Genomic DNA, 15453 nt, shown 5'->3' with positions numbered 1-15453 from the left:
ATGTCTTCCATGATTATGGTGATACTTAATATGTTTCTCCAGCTGAGTTTGTCACTTTCATTGAGTCGAAAGACAGTACTTCGTTGGATTTTAAGGAGCTTCCTGGGTGGAGTAATCCTTTTGAGTTTTTTTTTCTCATGATTGCTACATTTCTTGTGAAAAAAAGAAACATTTATTACTAGTATAACAATCAACTTATTTTATCGTGTCTTTAGGTCTACTTGGGATTCAAATCACCAACCTTCATGTTACTGCCTAACTATATTATGCTGCAGAGTATCTGTCAACGTACGTGTTCTCGTTTTGCCCTCATTGGCATGAACTCAGGTGTATCAATTGGGGATGTCCTCAGTGCCATGAAATATGCCCGTTCTTCACCCGTTAAAAAAGAAAAATCTTAAACAGATTATCGTTTTTCTAAATGATATATAAATAATGCATGAAGGCCCTTTTACAATAAATAAATATACAATTCCAGCAAAAATTATTTCGTACTGGTTTCCCGCTTCACTGTGGGTTATGTGCATGGGTGTCGTTCGGTCCGATCACTCGGGGCTATATTCCCGAGTATTTTAAGCTTAGCCCCTTGTATTTTACCCCCAATGCCAGTCTTCCTTCGAAAAGGAAAAAAGTCAAGCCCTAGGTGAACTTTACTTAGCCCCTGATGTTTGCAATAGCTAGAAACTCCACTGGTTATATGTCACATTAAGCGGGCCTATATTTCTGCTAACCAAAATGGACACATGCAACTTATTTTATTAACGTTACGGAGGGTTCTGAAAGCAAAAAATGATATTCGTGGTATTCGAAATAGCCAAATGTCTAAACGAAGACCCATTTAGTAGGCTTTCTCGCTAGAGTGTACAGGAGGTGAGGAGACAGAGCACTCCGCTTCCATAGCTCTATCAGACATGGTTTTTAATCTTGCCCCTTCGTGCAGTAGTTTGCATTCCTAGGGTATATATTACGAAGGATTGTCAAGCTGTCAACAAGGTAAATGACGTCGTATAACCTACAACAGTGATCACCAACCCTGCTCCTGAAAATCTTTCACTCTGCAGAGTTTAGGTGCAGCCCTAATTTAACACAGCTGACACAGATAAGTACTAGAGCCAGTTATGTTAAAGCTAGTACTAAGCTAATACTGAAATGCACCTGAAGGGTCTGATTGTCTGTCAGGCATGGGCACATGTCCCCCTCAAAAAAATTATAAAAAAAAAAATCGCACTATCTATTGTGAAAAATATATGTATGTATACCTAAAATAATTCTGTAAGTAGAAAAAAACAAACGCAAAAAATGCATTTAGAAACAGTTGAGTTCCCCCTCCCCTTCCTCACAGTGGTTTGGCCAACTGCCTGCTTTCCCAGTTCATCTCACCTACTCTACACACACGAATCAGGTGTGTGGCTGCGGCTCAATTAATGTTGAACTGCAGTAAGTAGGGTATTTTATTCACTTTAAATAAAGCGATTCTCTTTAATGTAGTTGATGCAGACTCATTCATAAATTAGTTGCGGCAAAAATGCTGATTACCGATGTAATTTTCCATGAATCTGCTATATTAGCGATTAAAATATTACTTATCTAGTTAACGTTAGCTTGTTTACAATAGCTTGTTGCATAGTACACTGCAACTAACACGCCAAAGCCGTTTCCCATGCATTGTTTTATTTGTGACGACTTGGCATAATGTAACTTAACATTAACGGCCACAATTAGCATATTGTTTAGCTGTGCATTTACTAAATGAGCACTGTGCTACGTCCGAGCTGACCCCACTGTATTTTTTTGTATAATCAATTTCTATTATGCATTTAAACAGTCGTTTAAATTTTATTGTATGTTGATGGCTTGACTGTAAACAACATAACAAACAATGCAATAAATAGTTTTGAAGAAAAATCTGCTTTGTCATTGAACCTGAGAAAAACTTTGAAAATAACCATAATGACGCAGTCTCCATGCTACAATAATAAATAGAAGCAAAATTTTTCATTGTGGGGACATATCTTTATAAGTACAATTTGACTGTATTATTTGTGTCCCCTTCAAAAATTGCTCATGAGAAATTTTATATTTATTGTCCCCCCCCTACTGTTAAATGAAATTTACGCCCATGGTGTTAAATTGGTGCTGCACCTAAAATCTGTAGGGTGATACATCTCCAGGAGCAGGGCTGCTGACCACTATCCTACAACAACCCGGCCGTTGTTTACGAACATAAAACACCTAGACATATATATACACATAGGCCTACATACAGAGAGAGACTACGATATATAGCATGATAGAAGTGTGCCAGATGAATACCGCACTCCTTAATAGATGGGCAAAATGTATAACTCAACACCGAGGTAAAATGTAACATAATACAATAAAATGCATTAAGGCGATGACCGCCTGAAACCCGCGAACAGTCTGGATGTGGCGTAATGGTGTATGAGCTGGCTATTTGCTCCTCGCAGAAGTATTTACATTAACTTCAAATTCAATTCGCTCAAATGCGCCAAGAATCGCCAGTCGTGAGTTCATACCTGCCTTAATGCAACGATTCAGCTCGTATTCGGTCATTTATATATAAAGGAACAACAAGACGGGAGAAAGTGGTAAAAAATGCATGTATGGAAAGAGTTTATTTAACGATATATAGGCCTACAATGGACCCAAAATAATAAAACCCTTAATATATTATCACAGCTCTGCCATAAATAACTGCAAACAAGTTAGGTCGATTTTTCATAAATAATGTAAAAATACAAAAATAATTTTGATCACATCCTGCAAGCTAAGTGTTCTGTAAAACAGGAGCAACAAACCACTAAACAGCTCAACTACTAAACAGCTTCAACTAAAAAATGAAGTAGAAAGTCGGGTATGACTGACTACTAGCCTACATTTTTAATTGGAGGCTGGTGTTTTGAAACATTTCGTAGATAGCTAACATAAAATTAGATTTATTTTTCAAAACAGCAGATCACCGACGTGCAAATAAAAGGCAAAAAAGGCAACATCTGACTAGGTCCATTTGTAAACCCCAGTTTCCTCCCTGCGAAGCAGTGCAATCAGAGCAACATGCAGCGTCACCCTACACGAATATGCCTCATCTGTATTACCTTGGAACTTGCAATTTGCTCCCTTTTATTTTCCCTTTCCCAGTCAATATTATACAAATAAATATGTAAAGCGCTTCCAGTGTAAAAATAATAAAATAACTTTCACAACCATTAAGACATTCAAGGAATGCTTGTAGAAGATATGAATACAGTTTGCCTGCCTGGTCGTGTCCTCAGTGGCCAGGACATTTTAATCTAAAGTATCCCAGTTCAAAAGGCGTGATGACGAAGTATCGGCGGTGCGGGGGTACTGATAGGCCATCTTGGGTCAGGATGAGATGATGGTATTTCTTCTTCTTCTTCTGTGGCCCAGCAGCTTAACGGCGGCGTAGTGGTTTGTACACGCAGACTGCCATGATAACCATCACCAGTACGATCACCGACAGGACACTCACGAGCAGCACTGCGACACAATGGGAACACGTGTTTATTTTACGTAAATTATACGAAGAATACAGATTGCGATATTTTAAACGGAAAACATATATATATATATATACATATATATATATACATATATATATATATATATATATATATACATATATATATATATATATATATATATATATATATATATATATATATATACAAATTGCATTACCCTTAAGAATGACTGTCTAAATTTATGTAGGCGCTAGTTGTCACATTTCAAAAGAAAAAAACCCTGTTTCTGATCAAATAAATGAAAACGATCTGAGCCGCTTTAAAACGCTCAGTCAATGAACGCCAATAACGTTAAACGACACGGGTCGCAGCAATGACGATTTGCTACATTTCGGCGTGTAATTAATGAAATTCTTTGGCTCGCAAAATCCTTACCCAAGTTTTGATTCTGGAGAACCATAAACGGCCTTTCGTTCGTTTTGGATTCGGCTTGCTGCCCCTTTGCACACAAACAAAACGAAATAAAGAGGGCTAAACAAGGGCGGAAGACACGCATGATTGTAAACACTGGATGCTGGAGGGAGGAGGAGACGCACCACTTTCGGAGCATTCTGGGTCCTAAAGCCTTCCCATACACCTGTCTGTTGCGCAATCAACAGAAAGATGTCATGCCATCAGTACACAAAATATCTAGCATTGCTCGAAACTAATAATTAAATATTCAAGCGGAAAGGTTATGAAAGTTTGCCTGTTCTCCCCATGTCGTCGTGGCGTTTCCCCCCACAGTCCAAAGACATGCGGAGACTAATTGGAGTTACTAAACTGCCCAGGTGCGCATGTGTGTGTGACCTACGATGGGCTGGCCCCGTCATGGGTTGTTCCCCGCCTCGTGGCCGTAGCTTCCGGGATAGGGTCCGGACCCCCCGCGACCGAGTAGGTTAGCGGTTCGGAAAATGGATGGATGGATGGAAAGGTTATGTATTTTGACAAGGCAAAAATGTTCTTAATGCTTATTACGGCTGTGGTTCTTTGGTAGACAGTCTCAGCTTCCAAAAATAGTAGCTTTAATGTTTCTTACAGATTGTACATAGTATAGTTATACCTTCAAGTTTATCGTAAATGAACTGAATTGCTCATTACCCCCCCTACAAATAAATGTACGCTAACTAATTTAGTGTGTTCTCATTCACTTTAAAATCAGACCCTCCTAGTAAAAGTTTAGTGGCCCTTTTCATAAATCTTTAATAACACTTCTGTTGAACACCTGAATTTTTCTCTTGCTTAGGAGCATTACTGCATCTGATTTACAAATGCAAATCAAAGATGAATTATAACACACGTACTACACTACGTAATTATAAAGTAAATTATAAATGAGGAATCACACAGGCTAAGGACCTACTGCCGTGTAATATATGGCGTGTGTTTGCAGGCTCTCTGCTACTCGTCAGTATATTAGCAGGCTGAAGCTCGCTTCCAGTGAGAAAGGGCTCGTGTACAGATCATACCGGTGACTCAGCACCTGTTTTTTCCTACATAATGAAGCGCAGCACATCATGCAGTGAAAGTAGCAGAGGAAAGCCTGAAAGTGTCACGAGCAGCCAATGGCTGGAAAATCGCAATACGACAGACAGGCAATTCTTCACAAAAATATAATGTAGGGGAAGCTGGGGGCGATAGACATTAAGGTGCCGGACGTGTTTGTCAGCGTGCAGCTGGGGCAGCTTGGCTGTAGCACCCTCGACTAAGATACTTAACGTGAACATTCAGCTATAAATATCACATCTTTTGTTTAGGCAGTTGTGAAAACAATAACCAGTGAACAATACAGAAAATCAACATTTTTATTATGTAAAATAAAGGACAAATTGTATTTTGGGATATTGTGATGTTAACGTATTGCGATAGATTCCTTATTATAACACAGATTCTGTGAAGTTCCTTTAAATATAGTGACACACCCCTGTCAGGAAGCTTATTCTCTTATATGTGTGTGTAGGGGAGGGGTATTTATTTTCTTTTACTTCACTTTTTTGGCGTGGAAGGAGTGGATTTTAAAAAGACTACTGTCAATCTTCACTCAAATACAGGTTGAGTGAATTGTTACATGGTGAGGCTAGAATAGAATAGAATGTCTTTTATTGTCATTACACAGATGTACAGTGAAATTTAGCTTGTCCCCCTGAATGGGACAAGACATAATCTTAAAAATAGATTCAACACATACAAATGCTCTGCATATTGAGTTACACACACACACATATAACAAAGTAAAAACACAAGCATTACTACACAGTGTTATGATGGGTGAGCGAGCGAGCCGGGAAGCAAGCGAGGTAAGCCGTGAATGCAGGTAAAATGGGGTTTATTCACGGTGGACAAGACAGAGACATCCACAAACATTAATGACGGATCTGGGGAAGACTGACTCAGACACGGACTAAATACTAAAGACAAGCCGAAACAACAAGGAACAGCTGGGCACGATCGGGAAAGCACACGTGGATAATGAGGGGGCGTGGCACACATCAGGAGCGGACGGAGCGGATCATGACAGAACCCCCCCCCAAAGGCGCGCACACCGGGCGCGCCCGAGAGGAGGCGACGGACGAGACCGGGGAACAGGACCTGGAAGACAAAAGTAGAACATCAACGAGACACCGGAAACAAGACAGAGGCAAAGAACAGGAACAAGGACCAGAAAAACGACAAGACCCGACAGAGGACAGGGAACGCGGACAGGCAGACAAAGAAAAGAGACAGAGAGGGGACAAAAAACAGAGGAACAAAAGGGCCGGGAGTGAACACGGGAGACACAGAGGGACGAGCAAAGGCAGGACGAACAAAGGGACCAGAAGGGAACGGAGGAGGCACAGAGGGACGAGGAGCAGAAACAGGCGGGACGAAGGGACCAGGAGGGGACGGAGGAGACACAGAGGGACGAGGAACCGAGACAGGAGGAACTAAGGGACGAGGAGAAGGAACAACGGGAGGAGGAAGAACAGGGCGAGCTCGAGGGAACCCAGGCGGGCGAGGGAAGGCAGCCGTAGGGGCCACAGGCAGAAGGGAGACCGGAGCAGGAAGGGACCACACAGGGGACAAGGAGACAGACGTAGGGACCGACAAAGGACACAAGGAGGGAGCAGGAGGGAACACTGGCGCAGGTGGAGGCGCAGCCGGAGCCAGGGAAGGCGCCGTCCGACGCCCAGCCGAAGCGGGGGGACCCGGAGGCGGCCGACGAGGCGCCGACGGAGGGACCACAGGCGGGCGACGAGGCACCGGAGGGGGACCCGGAGGCGACAGCCGAGCCGGAGCCGTAGGACCCGCAGGCAGCCACCGAGCCACGGCCAGGGGGCGCACGGGCGAGCCAGGGGTCAGGGCAGGCAGGACCAGGACCCGTCGTCTGTGTCCCCGTCCCTTACGGGAAACGGACAGGCGCGGTCCTGGGGTGTGTCGGTCTTGCTGAGGCAAGGGTGAGGGAGTCAAGAGGGAGGTTAGTACTGGGCGGACAGAAGTCAAGGCCTTTAAAGAGGCAAAAGGCGGGGCAGCCAGAGCCGCGGGCGTGGCCGCGGGCGGGACAGCCAGAGCGGCAGCCGCTGGCGTGGCCGCGGGCAGGACAGCCAGAGCGGCGGCCTTAGGCGGAGCCGCGGGCAGAGCGGCGGCCTTAGGCGGAGCCGCGGGCAGAGCGGCGGCCTCAGGCGGGGCCGCGGGCCTGGCCGTAGCAGCGGGCGGAGCCGCGGGCACGGCCGGCTGGACCGGCGAACAGGGCTGGGCCGGCTGGACCGGCGAACAGGACTGGGCCGGCGAGCAGGGCTGGGCCGGCTGGACCGGTGAACAGGGCTGGGCCGGCTGGACAGGCGAGCAGGGCTGGTCAGACGAACAGGGCTGGGCCGTGCGGCCAGCAGGAGGTGCCGCAGGCAGAGCAGGCACCTTAGGCTGAGCGCCAGCCGGATCTGCAGGTGGTGCCGCAGTCAGAGCGGCCACCTCGGGCAGGTCGGGAGAGGCGGCCTCAGGCAGGGCTGCGGACATGATGGGAGAGGCGGCCTCATGCAGGGCCGCGGGCAGGACGGGAGATGCGGCCTCGGACAGGGCCGCGGGCAGGACGGGAGATGCGGCCTCGGACAGGGCCGCGGGCAGGTGGCCAGCAGGGGGCGTCTCGGCGGGCAGAGCTGAGGCGGCTGTAGGCATGCGACCAGCAGGGGGCGCCTCAGCGGGCGCCGCCGTCACGTGGTCAGCAGGGGTCGCCTGGGTAGGCGCCTCGGGCATACAGTCAGCAGGGGGCGCCTCAGCGGGTGCCTCCGGCGTCCGGTCAGCAGGGGGCGCCTCGGCGGGCAGAGCTGAGGCAGCTGTAGGCGTGCGACCAGCAGGGGGCACCTCAGCGGGCGCCGCCGTCACGTGGTCAGCAGGGGTCGCCTGGGTAGGCGCCTCGGGCATACAGTCAGCAGGGGGCGCCTCGGCGGGCGCCGCCAGCACGCGACCAGCAGGGGGTGCAACCGCGGCCACCTCAAGCAGCTCAGGCGCCGGCAGGACAGGCGAGACAGGCAGTGCAAGAGCCGGCAAGACAGGCGAGACAGGCAGTTCAGGTGCCGGCAAGACAGGCGAGACAGGCAGTTCAGGTGCCGGCAGGACAGGCGGAACAGGAGGGAGCGCCTCTGCAGGCACCTTGGACGCCTCAGTCCCTTGGCCAGTAGGGGCCGCCTCGGCGGGCGCCACAGTCACGCGGCCAGCAGGGGACGCCTCCGTGGGCACCTCGGGCAAGCAGCCAGCTGCAGGCGGTGCTGCAGGCAGAGCGGCGACGGCAGTTGCAGGCAGAGCGGTGATGGCAGTCGCGGGCGTGGCTGCAGTGCCGACAGGCGAGCCGGGCTGGACCGGTGAGACGGGCAGGGCCGGCGAGCGGTCCGCAGGGGCCGCCGTAAGCAGCGCGGCAGCATCAGCAGGGGGAGCTGCGGGCGTGGCTGCTGGTGAGCAGGACAGGACGGGCAGGTTAGGCGAGCAGGGCAAACGACCAGCAGGGGCCGCCCCAGCGAGTACCTCGGGCAGAGTGGCGACGGCTGGAGCTGCTGGCGGTGCCGCTGGCAGAGCGGCCTCTTCGGGCGTGCGGTCAGCAGTAGGGACCACAGGCAGGACAGGCGGGTCCGGCAGGACAGGTGGGTCAGGCAGGATAGGCGGGGCAGGCAGGACAGGCAGGTCAGGCAGGACGGGAACAGGCGGGTCCGATAAGCAGGGCTGGACGGGCAGAACGGCGGCAGCAGCAGCAGGCGGTGCCGCGGGCAGAGCGGCGGCAGCAGCAGCAGGCGGTGCCGCGGGCAGAGCGGCGGCAGTAGCAGCTGGTGCTGCAGGCGGTGCCGCGGGCAGAGCGGCGTCAGTAGCAGCAGGCGGTGCCGCGGGCAGAGCGGCATCAGCAGCAGCTGGTGCTGCAGGCGGTGCCGCGAACAGAGCGGCGGCAGCAGCAGCAGGCGGTGCCGCGGGCAGAGCGGCGGCAGTAGCAGCTGGTGCTGCAGGAGGTGTCGCGGGCAGAGCGGCGGCAGCCGCGGGCAGATCGGCGGCGGCAGCAGGCAGCTTGGCCGGCAGGTCCGGATCGGTCGGGTCCGGAGGAGGCAGGGCGGCCGGTAGGTTCGGCACGGGCGGCAGGAGGGGCGCCGAGCGAGAAGGCGCTGTCCCTTTAAGGGCTTTGGGGAGCCGAGGAATGCCGTCTCTCACGGCACGGATACCTCCGATGCCCAGACGCTCCGGCCGGTAAAAACAAGCCGCCAAGGGTGGTGGCTTTTCTGGGTGGAGGCTGGTCAGGCGGGTAGCGGCGGTGTCATCCCAGGCGGGGTGCAGAGAGCACGCTCCCAGGAAGAGCGTTGGGGCAGCTTCTTCGGCTTTTCCCCTTCGTCTCTTCTTCTTCCTCCGCCCGGAACCGGTAGGAGGCAGCGGGATCGCATCTGGCCAGGTGAGCGGCTGAAGCCGCTTTTCTTTCATCCGGCGGACGAGCTGTCGCAGGAGGAAGCGCACCTCCGCCATCGCGTGCGCTTCCGTGGACGGAGTCACTCCCTGTAGCAGGGTCCAGCTCCGATCCACTAGGGCGTAGCCAGGGGCGGATTAACGCACAGGCTAGATATGGCTTAAGCCTAGGGGCCCCACGTGTGCCAGCCTGCAAGGGGGCCCCCATTGGCGCGGAGCGGGGCTGGGTTGGGGGGCCCACAGACTACTGTAGCCTAGGGGCCTCCGTACACCTTAATCCGCCCCTGGGCGTAGCAGCCGGGATCTTCTCGGATCTCCGGCAGCTCTCGCCAGTTACTCACCTCCTGCAGCAGGACAAGCCATTGGTCCTCGTCCTGCCGCGGTGAGTCTTGCGGGAGATCCGTCATTCTGTTATGATGGGTGAGCGAGCGAGCCGGGAAGCAAGCGAGGTAAGCCGTGAATGCAGGTAAAATGGGGTTTATTCACGGTGGACAAGACAGAGACATCCACAAACATTAATGACGGATCTGGGGAAGACTGACTCAGACACGGACTAAATACTAAAGACAAGCCGAAACAACAAGGAACAGCTGGGCACGATCGGGAAAGCACACGTGGATAATGAGGGGGCGTGGCACACATCAGGAGCGGACGGAGCGGATCATGACACACAGCAAATTCAGGTCTTTGGAATAAACTCCTGATGAGTCAAAATCAACTAAATCTAAGCGTACATGTGTGACCATCAAATATACTTCAATACTGAGTTAGAATAACTCTGTTTTTGGAGTTGATCTTTACTTCCTTTTCAGAGTTAAAGTTGAACTCTTCCTGATGTTAAAATACTAATCCTACACAGAGTAAATTGTAACTCTAAAACTTAGTTAATTGTAATAATAACTATTTATTTACCAGTTTTAAAAGCCAACACTTCAAATATACAGTATGTAAGCCTTTTTAGGCATATTATTTAAGACGTTAATTTATATAAAAATAAATACACTGAGCACCATATACTTTTCTACACTTTTTTTTATTTAACAAATCCATACTGATTGAATACCTTTTCAAAATGAAGTACCGTCTTTAAACAGTGTCACAGCAGCAAAACATTCCCATTCAAAATGTTATGGCATGTTATGTTATGGAACTGCATGGGCAAATAACAATGAGCAAAAACATTTACAATGCTTACTCAACAATACTTCAGATAATACAACACTTTGACACAACATAAAACTGTGAATCACACCCATATAACATTTGGGCATCAAAACATTTCAAATGTCTTAATCTCTCTCTTTCTGTAACCAGCATCTTTCGGGGTCTGACTTCACTCACCAGAAAAGCATGAAAATGGTCATGAAAATAAGTTTCATGCTCAATCAAAACAAAAACAACTTTACCATTGTGCAAGATTACTGAAGTTATTTTGCTGAAAACTAACATGTCTTCATCAATGCCTGTGCAAACAAACAGTCCCGATACTCAGCTCCATTACATTTTACCCAATTTGTGAGGCTGACAGTGACTTGTGTATCAACATGAAGATATGCCGTTAAATCTTCTGTAAAATTCAGTGTTTCAAGTAAACATATTTTGACTGGACCAGACTCAACTGCTTTTAAAGTCAAGCATTCCCAGTGATACGCTACTGCAAACTGGTGTTTATTTGCAAGTGATACAGTCAAATTCTTGAAGTTCGTCACACAATCTTTAAAAAACAAGCACACAAATTACAAAATTATTACCATTTCTTTAGGATTTGCTTAATACAAAACATAAACGGTGAATAAAAGACACGTAGCTAATGTTGTGTCCAACAAAACTAGCGCCAAACCATCTACATCAGGAGCACACATGCGCCACAGTCATCACCGAACTTTAACCCCAAAGCTCGAAACAACCAATAATGTTAAACCATCAACTTAAATATGTTTTAGTGACAAATACTGACATTTTAAAAATAGTGTTTGACAAACACCTCAAGAGCTGCACCGACCACTGTGCTGAAACTGCTGAGAACCAAAATCATTAACTCCAAGAGTAGTGTAAAACACGCCCACAAACACCTGATAATTTTAACTCTATAATATTACGTGATATGGGAGTATTCCTCAACACAAATAGTAGTTAAAGTAAAAAATATAACTCCAATAAAGTAACCCTTTTACACTTTTTAACTTAACTTACAACTCCAGCAATTTGCTGTGTATAAACCGATAAAACATTGAATGCTTTTGTATGCATGCGCATATACAAGATGGAAGAATATGAATAGTAAATAGATAAATTACAGTAATTGCAATGAGTCCCAGGGATATTGCACTTTTGTCAAGTTGATGCTATTGCAAGCACCAGTACAGTATTTAGCATTGATGGGTAACAGCGAAAGACAGAAGATCAGAACCTAGCACTTAGATGCAGTGAACAGTCATTTAACAGAGTTCAGGTCTTTGATAGTGCTCGGGTAGAAGCTTTTCAGTAGCCTGGAAGTGCACGTCTTAATAGATCTGTAACGCCTTCCAGAGGGCAGCAGAGTGCAGAGGTGATGCCCTGGGTGAGATGGGTCCCTGATGATTCTCATGGCCCGTCTAAGACATCGGGTTCTGTATATGTCCTCAAGTGAGAGTAGCTGGGTTTTGGTCAATTTTTGTGCAGATTTGATGACTACCTGGAGGGTCTTCCTTTGAGCCACTGAGCAGATAGCAGACCATAGCAGGATGCCACAGGTGAGTGAGCTTTCCACAGAGCACCTATAGAAGGACACCAGCAGCTGCTCGGACAGGTTAGGCTTCCTCAGTATCCGTAAGAGGTAAAGCCGTTTCTGTGCCTTCTTCACAGAGTGGCTGTGTTGAGAGACCATGTGAGGTCCTGGGAGATGTATGTGCCGAGGAATTTAAAGCTGGCCACTCTCTCCACTATGTCTCCTCTGATGTATGGAGGAGCAGGTTCCTCTTCCTGCTCCCTGAAGCTGATAATCTGCCTCTTTGTTTTCATGGTGTTGAGTGCCACGTTGTTGATGGAGCACTATTCCGACAGTTTGCTGACCTCGTCCCTATAGGCAGACTCCTCACTGTTGCATGTACAGTAAGTCCTACTACAGTGGTGTCATCTGCAAATTTGATGATTATATTTGTGATGTGTGTTGGTGCACAATCGTGGGTATACAGGGAGTAAAGAAGAGGGCTCAGTGCGCAGCTCTGTCGAGCTCCAGTGCCGAGTGTCAGGGTTGGGGGGTGGTGAGTCCCCAGCCTAACAGTCTGTGTATGATTTGTAAGGAAGTCCTTGCTCCATCTGCCGATGTGCTGATTGAAATCCAGGTTGGGCAGTTTGGTCACCGTTCTGCTGGTGATGATCGTGTTAAAGGCGGAGCTGAAGTCCACAAATAAAATCCTCACGTATGTCCCTTGGTGTTCCACGTGAGTCAGTACATTATGGAGAGCTGTATTGATGGCATCTTCCATTGACCTGTTGGCTTTCTTGGAGAATCGGTGCTGGTCCAGGGTGGGTGGAAGTGAAGATTTAATGTGCCTGAGGACCAGCTTCTCGAAGCACTTCATTATAGTGGGAGTGAGAGCTACAGGTCTGTAGTCATTAAGGCTGCTGATTGCTGTCTTCATTGGAACAGGCACAATGGTGGCAAACTTAAGGCGTTTGGGGACAGTGCATTGTGACAGAGAGAGGTCAAAGATGTTGCTGGGCACCTCTGCCAGCTGATCTGTACAGTCTCTGAGGGCCTTGCCTGGAATTCCTTCTGGGACAGTGGCTTTGCTGAGGTTGGTGCTGCGGAGTGCAAGTGTACAGGAGATAATATTCTCAATGTAATCTCTGTTAAAAGATCAAATATGAAACAGAAAGTTAAGGCTAAAGGAATGGCATGAAATACCATGTTAAGCATGTGACACTCATGGGTCCCTTATAATACAGGACGACCCCTTTTTGGAACATGCTACATCCTGTAGGATGGTGAAACCCTTCTGTAAGGTCATGGACTATGTTGAAAAAGGAAATCACAATATTTAAATGTAGAGCAGACATATTGTCTTTCATCTTACTCTCCATGAGACGCACAGACAGGTGACAGCAGGCTGAGGCGGGGGGGGGGGGGGGGGGGATGGGGCTTCATAGGCCCAATAACAGCATCAGTCCGCTGCCCAGCGGTTTGAGCCAATGACCTTCATGTCACAGGCCCAGAGTCATAACCAGCTGAGCCACTCACTGCCTCCCAGCTTATCTACAAATATAGGAGGGCATCATTGTTATTGTAAATAATTATTTATGATTACTTAACTTAATTAAAGAATTTATCTAGCTTAAGCTAGCAGTATAACTAATCCTCAAATTATGCTAATATGTTTAATCGCAAACAGGATTATCAATAGAAAGTTTGCATGCATCCTTGATGCAGTAGGGAAGGGGGTCACACTGCCTGCAACCCACCTTACTTGTTTCAAATGCAGCTGTAATGCTGGGCTCCACAAACAAGATTCTGCTCACGGCAAACCTCCTTACAGCCTGATCCTGCATGTAGAACCTTCATCGCCTGAACGTGGCTGCTGTTTGGTACTTCGTTAGGGTTTTTTAAAAAAAAAGCCAATGTGAAGAACTACTTCTTGCATGAGAAAATAATGGTTTTTGCTTATTGGTGTTCTGCGTGAGGAGTGGAATGAGAAAATTTCTATTATCCTGGAAGAAACTGTTTGTGAGACTACACAGTACAACACAACAAGATAAAAACAGGCAATACGTAGTACCACCAGATACAGCAATCTCTCTATAAAAATAAATAAGCATGACATCTAGAGATGATAAATAGGTGAGTGAATATGATGATAAGTATGGTAAATATTGCACACAAAAGACAATAAATAGACAGATATTGATTAAGACAATAGGTATTGTTGCACATACCCTGATTGATTCACTGATTGTAAAATCCGATGGCCGTCGTATCGAATGACTTCCTGTGGATGTTGCTTGTTCTACCTACATTGCACTTGTTTCTGCTGGGTATTCTGGATTCCTCTCACAGTCCAAAGACATGTTGTAGGAAAATAATAAAAATACAGACCAGGTGAGATTAAGTTCTTTGTTCCTTTATTCTTGTCCAAGATGGTGACATTCCAGACAAGCAGGCAGAATGTACACTGTCGGCTGGGAATCCTCCCTCTCTCACACACTAGCTGTTTGCATCACCTCTGATTTTGCTCTCGCTCTTTTCCTGTCTCATGTCTTGGTTATTTTCTCACCGGGGAGTTCTGTCACTGCTTCCCCTTCCCTAATGTATCTATTGCTTTTTGATTGATGCGGTTTATCTGACATATCTGCAGGCTTCTAGCCAAGCTCTCTTAAATCCATTTTCTTTCTCGTAGGAGCTTCCTCTCTATGGGCCACCTAATTGCATACAGTATGTATTCCTTTCTGCATAGCCATCACTATAGTCCCTCCTTGGCTTATCCCATGCACAGATGATGCTCCTTCTGAACCTATCCCATAATTCCCCAGGTTTGGGCATCAGTTTCTGCTGGTCCCGCCACGTTCCTCAGCTGGCCTCAGGACAAACGTGCCATCCACACTCCTTATCCCACCAAACATTGATATATATTTTTAGCATAAGCATTCTTATACAGAGTATTTATAGTGCCAGCATTGGTTGCATCTGGCAGCTTTAAGCAGATTCTCCTTTCCACACATGCATTTAAGCTTATTACCATTCCTAAATTGCGCATATTGTTTGTGTGTGTACCCTGTGAATGGCAGGGTAATCCACCTTTTAAGATGGATTAATGCCTTGGTTGCAATTGTCATATCTCTATTATCAGTTGTACTGTTTTGTTTACACGTCTGGCCTGTGTAGGGTAGGAAGCGTCAGTGGGAGAAAGCTTTGGCCTGCGCATTTAATGCTCCTGTCATCTGAGTTTTCTTCCTGATTTCGGCACGTGATTTAAAATACTGCAGATTTTTAATGTTTCGAATTTTTTAATTAGTAAGGGATGTGGCA

Source organism: Paramormyrops kingsleyae, chromosome 2, assembly GCF_048594095.1.
Source record: "Paramormyrops kingsleyae isolate MSU_618 chromosome 2, PKINGS_0.4, whole genome shotgun sequence".
NCBI lineage: Eukaryota > Metazoa > Chordata > Actinopteri > Osteoglossiformes > Mormyridae > Paramormyrops > Paramormyrops kingsleyae.
The sequence above is the reverse complement of the archived record's forward strand: the minus strand, read 5'-3'. Positions refer to the sequence as shown.